This window comes from Notothenia rossii (assembly GCF_949606895.1).
Source record: "Notothenia rossii genome assembly, chromosome: 1".
NCBI lineage: Eukaryota > Metazoa > Chordata > Actinopteri > Perciformes > Nototheniidae > Notothenia > Notothenia rossii.
In genome coordinates, this window is record NC_136912.1 from 56643333 (window position 1) to 56653268 (window position 9936).

Consider the following 9936-nt stretch of genomic DNA (forward strand, 5'->3'; position numbering starts at 1 on the left):
CATATTATTTTCAAATCAATGATTTTTCAAAATATGATTTTTTTTTTCTTTTTTTTTTAATAACCATTTTCCCTCCTGGTCTCTCGCGCCCCCCCCTGTCATGCCTCACACTTTGAGAACCACTGATCTAGATGAATGCGACGAAGCAATTCATGCCATTTTTTTTTTTTTAAGTTGAAATGACAAGTGCAACAGGTGAAGATGAAGTTGTTGCGGAATTGTTGTGAGTACCCTTTTCACGACGACAATTCAGTGAAAAGACGGACATTATAATGCCGCGGAGGGGGGGGAGGGGGGTGTGTGTGTGTGTCTACAGAAGGTCCAGTTGTGATAGACATGGTTCGCCACTGGTATTAGGTTATTTAAATGTGACTTTGTGATGAAACTTTTTTTTGTTCACTCTTCAGATTCAAGGAGGGTCTTTCAGCCCTTCAGTTTTTAAACGTACTACAGCAGTGGTCGCCAACCAGTCGATCGCGATCGACCGGTCGATCGCGAGTGTGGTGCGGGTAGATCGCGGACCGTTAAAAAAAAAGTAACAAAAGAAAGAAAAATTAAATTAAAATAATAATGTTTGAAAAATACGTTTTTAGATGTAAAGCTATCATCCACCACCCCGTTAGCAGGTGCCACTTGATTGACGTATATTTGAGACACCTCAATAATATAATACATTAACCGTGCTTTACGTGAACCTCATCATGACACAAGAGACGACGGCAGGAATGTAATTTCCCGTGTTCAGTGAACGCAACAGAGGCAACACACCAGACCAATCAGAGAGTTGCATGGAAATACACGTGTGCTTGTGTCATTCAAGCTCGGCTCTGTGTGTGTGTGGCGATAGCGCATTTAGTGTGATAGAGAGGGAGAGAGGGAGTGAGGGAGAGAGGGAGTGAGGGAGAGAGAGGGACCGGTGCTAGCGGGGACCGTGATGTTAGCATCTGGTTAGCTAGCTGCACTAACGGACATAAGGAGCTGTTTCCACAACAAGCTGGAGGAGAGTCCTCTCCACTCAGACTGAGGGGCTCAGGTGAGCTAAAGGACTCTTGAGTGTTTAGAACAGTTTTGTCAAAAATTATTCAAAAGATTATTTCCGCGGCACACCTTCATATGATCATTATAGTTATACAAACAATAAGATAATAAATGAAAAACAGGTATGAAATAGCCTACTATATGGCAGTAAAACAAGAATACAGTTTAATGTGATTTGTAAAATATCCATAAAGAAAAAGAAAATCTGTTTACAATTCTGTTTCATATGGGTGCTGAGAGAGTTATCCATAGATCTCTTCATGTTGCTCTCAAAGTGCACCAGATTGATCCTTTCAACTTCAATATTTAAAAAAAAATCTTCCCGGGGGAGCATCCCCCCGGACCCCCCTTGAGAAGGTGAGGTCCGCCCCCCAATAGCACTTTACCCCTGCCTATATCCCGTGAGCTGAATATGGAGCCTTCATTGTAACAGTAATTCAGATGCAATTAGCCTATATAAAAGGCCTCAAATTGGAAGCATTGTATGGGCCGTCTTTTTCACTCAATTCTGCAATAGGTAGATCTCGCCTTTCACCTAGGCCGAGGTCGGTGATCTTGGGCTTAAAAAGGTTGGTGACCACTGCACTACAGCAACACCCTACTCTGCTGGCACCGGTCCTGTGCCACTCTGAAGAGCGACTTACTGCTCTGGAACTTGAGCGACTCTTCAAGCCTGACCTCAGTCCACCAGGGAGTAACAGGAGGCTTAGGGAAATTCAAACTTTGGGCTACTGGGCAGACTATCTCCTCGATTGTGAAGGTTTGTAAATCGCTGTTTTTATAACTATTTCAGGAAACACATTGCCAAAATGTATCTGAACATGTTTGCTTTGCAGAAAGCCAGACTGCTGTGTCTTTGGAGGATGTTTTGATGTTTGCGACTGAGCTGACTTCACTTCCCCCATCTGGATTTGAACCATCGCCAGGAATAGAGTTCCTTGATGACTCTCCATTCCCAATGCCAAACACATGTTCCAACACATTGAAACTACCACTCCTTGACGCATACAATGTGTTTAAGTCCCAAATGTACTTTGGAATGCAAAATTCTCCAGGATTTGGCTGTTTTTAAGTCATGTGACTGGATGGACCATTGAGTACAGACTCTATGAATGTTGTTCATAGAGTAAAGACTCTAAAAAGGTTGTTCATATAGTCGTTGTTAGATGTGAGCATGTTTTGTTTTTCTCACAGCTCATGTTGTCCATTTAGTTTGGGACAAAATCAAAGTATTGTTCTATACCTATACAATTTTTATAAATACTCTGAACTTTGCTATACTTATTTCACATTGCCACCCATAGCTTCTTTGTTGTAAATCAGTCATTCATTCTCAGGTTTCCAGTGAGTCCACATGGTTGAAATAAGACTTATACAGAAATGTTCTTTCTGCACACAATTACGCACACAACATAACCTTGTTTGTGCTTGCTAATTGGAGCGTTGTTTGTTGTTATTCCAGTTATATTTTATAATGATTAAGATATTTATTTTATGACTATGCTGTGATTTGGTGCTGTATAAATGACATTGAAACAAATATTGTGATTGGCTGGAAACCATGTTCATTTCAAAATGCTGTTTTTATTTTTAAAATGTATGGGAATATCTTTTTTCTAAATAGGACCAGTCTTCAGATGACAGTTACCATAATCATTTGGATACATCACAGGGGAAAGAGTAAATGCAGTCTGACAAACCATGAAACCAAGCATTGTTGAGCACTGAAATCTGATTTGGAGTGGTGAAACAGTGCTACTGTACTTCTGAATACCTTTTTGATTACTTTATAGCTGAGCATATTCTTTCAGCTTCATGTTCAGTTCTGATGCAGTCAGTTCTCTGAATTCTGTAGGTCATTGCGCTCCATAGCAACGTCCAAGTACTCCTGCATGGTTTGGTCCCCACATGGAGCTATAGACAGGCTTGTCTCAGGAACAGCATCCAATTCTGCCTGTTCAATCTCAAATCCACAGTCCCTGGAGACAAATCTATGTTAAATAGAAGACATAATAGTATTATTTTACATTTAAGATAAAAACACAAAGAACTATCAATCCATCACCAATGTATTACCTGTGTGTCAAGTAGTACAGTTCATTGGGCACTCCTCCTGGACACGACGCTGTTCTGGAAGGGTGAATCCTGTGACTGTTCCACAGTCTCACACACTCATCCAAGTCCTTCTGAATAACATCAACGAAGCAGAATCTCAGAAGGCACTGATGCTCGTGACTCCCGTTGAAGTATCCAGCATCTCGGAGGTCTGCAAATAGCTCCATCCAGAACTGAGACCTATAGAAATTGATATATTTTCAAGTGAATTATTAAGCAATATACAACAATTCTACAAATTACATTAAAAGGTTACCAGTAAAATCGACAACAAATCATTGAGTGTCTATTTAATCATTTATTTGCTTCACAACCTATAGTGCCTAGGTCCCCTCAGGGGCCGCTGTTCAATCCAAAACCCACGGTTAGATGTTCACAGTTTCTAACTTTATTTCTGCCAAAAATAAGTTCTAAAGAAAGGCCTTGTATAGTCTGGGTCATAGACTACAGGCTATATATTATATCTACACTGAACAAAAATATAAATGCAACACCTTTGTTTTTGCTCCCATTTTTCATGAGATGAACTCAAAGATCTAAAACATTTTCTACATACACAAAATAACCATTTATCTCAAATATTGTTCACAAATCCGAAAAAAATCTGTGATAGTAAGCACTTCTCCTCTGCCGAGATAATCCATGCCACCTCACAGGTGTGGCATATCAAGATGCTGATTAGACAGCATGATTATTGCACAGGTGTGCCTTAGGCTGGCCACAATAAAAGGCCACTCTGAAACGTGCATTTCTGCTTTATTGGGGGGGTCGGGGGCCGTCCGAAAACCAGTCAGTATCTGGTGTGATGGTTAGCGTTAGGGTTAGGGTTAGGGTTAGGGTAATGTTCTGAATCGAGTGGCCCATGGTGGTGGTGGGGTTATGGTATGGGCAGGCGTATGTTATGGACGATGAACACAGGCTACTCGATTCACAACATTACCCTAACCCTAACCCTAATCCTAACCCTCACACCAGATACTGACTGGTTTTCAGACCCCCCCAGACCCCCCCAATAAAGCAAAAATGCATATTTCAGAGTGGCCTTTTATTGTGGCCAGCCTAAGGCACACCTGTGCGTCTAATCAGCATCTTGATATGCCACACCTGTGAGGTGGGATGGATTATCTCGTCAAAAGAGAAGTGCTCACTATCACAGGTTTTTTCAGATTTGTGAATAATATTTGAGAGAAATGGTTATTTTGTGTATAAAGAAAATGTTTTAGATCTTTGAGTTCATCTCATGAAAAATGGGAGCAAAAACAAAAGTGTTGTGTTTATATTTTTGTTCAGTGTATTATAATAAAAACTGATACACTTTAGTTAAGCAAATGTTGTTTGTCTGACAGTGTTGGCAAGTCATAGATAATCATGATTATCATCTATCTATGCATCATGAAAGGGCCACACCGAATGGCTTAAGTTTGTCATAACCGTCAGCATGCCACATATAGTTCGGTCCCATTGAGTGGTAGGTTCTCCTTATAAACCTTCTGCGAGATCTCCTCTCGCAGCCTCGAGGGTTAAGCTCCCGGAGCAAATTCATAACATCATCTCTCTTCACTCGAAGACTGTACTTTTGTTTTAGTACCTGCCACATTGTTCGGTATCCAAACAATTGTCCAGATCCACGAAGTTCCAACCTGATGGCGTTAATTACAGTGATTTGAGAGGAATAACCCTTACTGCGGTAAAACCCGGCTTGATTCAGTTTGCTTTTAAGGGTCCGCAAACTGATTTTTACACCGTGAAAGGTAGACAACATGTCCACGATTACAGCTTACGAGTAACCTTCATTAAAATATTGCACGTAATGATGCAAGATATATGGTCCTTCTGTCTGGTCCGTGTCCTTTAAGCACTCCAGAGATTGTCCACAAGATGAGCAAAACGGTGTCACTTGTCCCAGGTTGTTTCTACAAAACGGACAAAACATGTTTACCGAACGTAAACATACTCGTACCTATGGTCTTTCCGCCAAAACAAACTTAAATTTGAACCAATCACTAATACGTCACTTCCGGTATGATGGACATTCCCTTTCCGCTTTGATTCTGGTTTGTAAAAGTGTTTCGTCTAATTTTAATGTGTTTCGGGAAATGTTAAAGTGTTTCGGGAAATGTTAAAGCGTTTCAGGAAATGTTAAAGTGTTTCAGTTATGGTAAAAGTGTTTCGGATTTTGTTCATTTGTTTTTGTTAATGTTAAACTGTTTTGTCCTTAGTAAAAGTGTTTTATAAAATGTAAATACGTTTTTAGCTTTGTAAAAGTGTTTTGCATCTTGTTAATTTGTTTTCGTTAATGTTAACGTTTTCTTTTCCTTGGTAAAAGTATTTTTGCTAATGTAATTTTGTTTTATAAAATGTAAATTTGTCTCAAGCTTTGTTAAAGTGTTTCACACTTTGTAATTGTCCATTGCACTTCCCAGCCACCGTAACTGTGTACATCACAACAATATTCCCCAAAATATACTGCATATTAAAGCAAACTATTGTAAAGGTAAAAGCATGAGCATAAAAACTAAAGAAGTGTAAACATTTACATTATTATCAATCAATGTTTCAATCAATGTTTATTTATATAGCCCAATATCACAAATGTTACATTTGTCTCAGTGGACTTCACAGTTTGTACAGAATATCAGTATGACAATACGACACCCTCTGTCCTTAGACCCTCACATCGTACAAGGAAAAACCTCCAGAGAAAACCCACAGTTTAAAGGGAAAAATGGGAGAAACCTCAGGGAGAGCAACAGAGGAGGGATCCCTCTCCCAGGACGGACAGACGTGCAATAGATGCCGTGTGTAAATTGAAAAGATAATACATTTGCAACATAGGTAGTCCAAATGTTTGGAAATGCATGTGTGTATAATGGGAAGATGAATCCACGAGGATATCCATCCAGGACTTATGATCCAGGACCACAGCCACGACTCAAGATCCAGGACTCGCGATCCATGACACAGGACCGCACGATCATCCATGACTCCGGATCCCGGCGTATATAGACACCAAAAAGAAAGACATTTGGGGAAGCTGGGTTAATCGGAACATGAGAGTACACAGGTATAGACAGAGAGAAGGAAGAAGTAAGATGTCCCCCGACAAACTAAGCCTATATCAGCAAAACTAGGGGCTGAATCTAATCAGCCCTAACTATAAGCTTTATCAAAAAGGAAGGTCTTAAGCGCACTCTTAAAAACGGATAGGGTGTCTGCCGTCCGAACACAAACTGGAAGCTGATTCCACAAAAGTGGAGCTTGATAAGAAAAGGCTCTGGCTCCCATTGTACTTTTAGAGACTCTAGGAACAACCAACAACCCTGCATTCTTGGAACGCAATGCCCTAGTAGGACAGTAGGGTATAATGAGTTCTTTAATGTAAGATGGCGCCTGCCCATTAAGGGCTTTGTATGCGAGAAGAAGAATTTTAAATTCTATCCTGTGTTCTATCGGGAGCCAGTGTAAGGCAGCCAGAACAGGAGTAATGTGGTCCCTTTTCCTAACTCTGGTTAGTACACGTGCTGCAGCATTTTGAATCAGCTGAAGCGACTTGACTGACTTCTTGGTACACCCTGATAATAAGGAGTTACAATAATCCAGCCTTGAAGTAACAAATGCATGGACTAGTTTCTCTGCATCGTTTTGAGGCAAGATATGCCTGATTTTTGCAATGTTACGTAGATGGAAGTAGGCGGTCCTTGAAATTGATTTTATGTGGGTGTTAAAGGATAAATCCTGATCAAATATAACACCAAGATTCCTTACAGTCTCACTGGAGGCCAAATTAATGCCATCCATAGTTAGTATATCTTTAGATAATTTGTTTTGTAGATTCTTCGGTCCAAGTACAATAACTTCAGTTTTGGTCGTGTTTAACATCAAAAAATGTAAGGTCATCCACGTTTTTAAGTCCTTGAGGCAGTCTTGAATTTTATTTAGATGATTAATTTCATCAGGCTTGATTGATAAATATAGTTGAGTATCATCCGCATAACAATGAAAGTTTACAGAATGATTCCTTATAATATTGCCTAACGGAAGCATATATAGGGTGAACAAAATAGGTCCAAGCACTGAGCCCTGTGGCACTCCATGGCTAACTTTGGTTTGCATGGAAGATTCATCGTTGACACGTACAAACTGAGAGCGTTCAGATAGATAGGACCTAAACCAGCCTAAAGCAGTTCCCTGTATGCCAACTAAGTGCTCTAGTCTTTGCAATAGGATATCATGGTCGATAGTATCAAATGCAGCACTAAGATCGAGCAAGACAAGAATAGAGACAAGTCCCGTTTCTGAGGCTATTAGAATGTCATTTGTGACTTTAACCAGAGCTGTCTCTGTGCTATGTTGTGTTCTAAAGCCAGACTGAAAATCTTCAAATAAATCATAGTTTTTTAAGTAATCACACAGCTGTTTTGCGACTGCTTTCTCAAGAATTTTTGAAAGGAACGGAAGATTAGAAATAGGTCTATAGTTGGCTAAAACCTCTGGATCGAGGTTGTGGTTTTTAAGAAGCGGGTTTATCACTGCTACTTTGAACGATTGTGGAACATAGCCTGATAATAAAGACATATTCATAATATTTAATAAAGAAGTGCTAATTAATGGAAAAACTTCTTTTAACAGCTTAGTTGGAATCGGGTCTAAGATACACGTTGATGGTTTAGAAAAGAGAATCATTGAATTTAATTGTTCAAGGTTTATGGCTGAAAAGCATTCTAGTTTACTATCTAGTGTAATATTAGAACTTACGTTTCCGGGAGCTGTTGATAATACTATAGGCAAGAGGTCATTGATTTTGTTTCTAACAGTAACAATTTTATTGTTAAAAAAGCACATAAAATCATTACTACTGAGTGCTATGGGAATAGAAGGCTCAGTCGAGCTGTGGCTCTCTGTCAGCCTGGCTACAGTGCTGAAAAGAAATCTTGCATTATTCTTATTCTCATCTATTAATGAAGAGTAGTAGGCTGCTCTCGCTTTACGCAGTGCTTTCTTATATTCATTGAGAGTAATATTCCAAATTAAACGAGATTCTTCAAGTTTAGTGGAACGCCATATCCTTTCAAGGTGTTTCGACTTTTGCTTTATTTTGCGGGTTTCGGCATTATGCCATGGAGCTAATCTATGTTGTTTTATTTTCTTCTTTTTCAAAGGAGCAACAGAGTCTAATTTTATTCGCAGCGCATCTGTAGCACTATCAACAACATGATAAATTTGGGGTGGTGTACATTTTGTATAAGTTTCCTCCCTTACATGCATACATGCAGACATGCTATCGAGTTAAGTATTGGTGGAATCTCTTCCTTAAATTTGGCTATAGCACTAACAGATATGTTTCTGCTGCAGGAGCTTTTGACTAATGCTTTGTAGTCTAGTAACAGTACTTCAAAAGTTACTAAGAAATGGTCGGATAAAGCAGGATTATGCGGTTCGACTAATAGTTGCTCAATTTCAATACCATAAGTCAGAACAAGGTCGAGAGTGTGATTATAGCAGTGGGTTGGTTTATTTACACTCTGACAGAAACCAACATAATCTAATATAGAGTTAAATGCAATAGTAAGGCTATTTTTATCATCGTCAACATGAATATTAAAGTCACCTACGATAATTACTTTATCTGTTTTAAGTACCAAAGCTGATAAAAACTCAGAGAATTCTGATAAGAATTCTGAATAAGGACCTGGTGCACGGTACACTGTAACAAATAAGATTGGCTGCAAAGTTTTCCAGGTCGGATGCGTAAGACTAAAAACGAGGCTTTCAAAGGAGGTATAATTTAATTTTTGTTTAGTATTGATAAGTAAACTTGAGTCAAAGATTGCTGCAACTCCACCTCCTCGGCCCGTGCCTCGGGCAATATGAGTATTGATATGGCTGGGTGGAGTGGCCTCATTTATGCTGACATATTCTTCATGTCTCAACCAAGTTTCAGTGAGACAGCATATATCAATATTATAATCTGATATTAAATCATTTACTAATATTGCTTTAGATGCTAGATATCTTATGTTTAAGAGACCACATTTAATCTTCCTGTTTTGTTGCACTGTAGTAGTTGTTACATTTACTTTTATTAGGTTATTATTTATGACACCTCTATTAGGTTTTACCTTAAATTGTCCTTGGGCAGACACACACACCGTTAATATTGGGTATTTTACTGGGTTCGGGATTCCTATGGATGACTGCCTAGGAGAGAGCGCAGAGAAGCGTGTAAGACTGCGACTCTGCCTCCTGCTCTCAACTCCAGTTTGTCATGGATTAAGTCCACAAAGCCCTGAAATGTTTGCCGAAATGAGATTTGCACCTTCCAAAGTAGGATGACTGCCATCTCTCTTAATCAGACCAGGTTTTCCCCAGAAGGCTGTCCAATTATTTACGAAGCCCACATTGTTTGCTGGGCACCACCAAGACAACCAGCGCTGAAATGATGACATGCGGCTATACATGTCATAATTGATCAGATTGGGGAGGGGACCAGAGAAGATTACGGTGTCCGACATTGTTTTAGCATAACTACACACCGACGCCACATTAAGTTTAGTGCATTCTGATTGGCGTAAACGAACATCATTACCACCGACGTGAATAACAATCCTACTGTATTTACGTTTATTTTTAGCCAGCAGTCTAAGATGCACCTCAACGTCGCCCGCTCTGGCCCCCGGAATGCATGTGACTGTGGAGGCTTCGGTCTCTAAATTCACGTGTCTCATAATAGAGCTACCAATAACCAGAGTTGGCTTCTCAGTGGGTGTCTCGCTGAGTGGGGAA

The 9936-nt window shown here is 39.7% G+C and overlaps 1 long non-coding RNA gene across 1 annotated transcript; it reads left to right on the forward strand.

Moving 5' to 3' along the window:
• The first annotated feature begins 1237 nt into the window (after nucleotides 1–1237).
• Nucleotides 1238–2578, forward strand: LOC307015500. The gene is made up of 2 exons (XR_013801556.1): nucleotides 1238–1798; nucleotides 1875–2578. It is a non-coding gene; the product is annotated as an uncharacterized lncRNA (long non-coding RNA).
• The last annotated feature ends 7358 nt before the right edge of the window (nucleotides 2579–9936 follow it).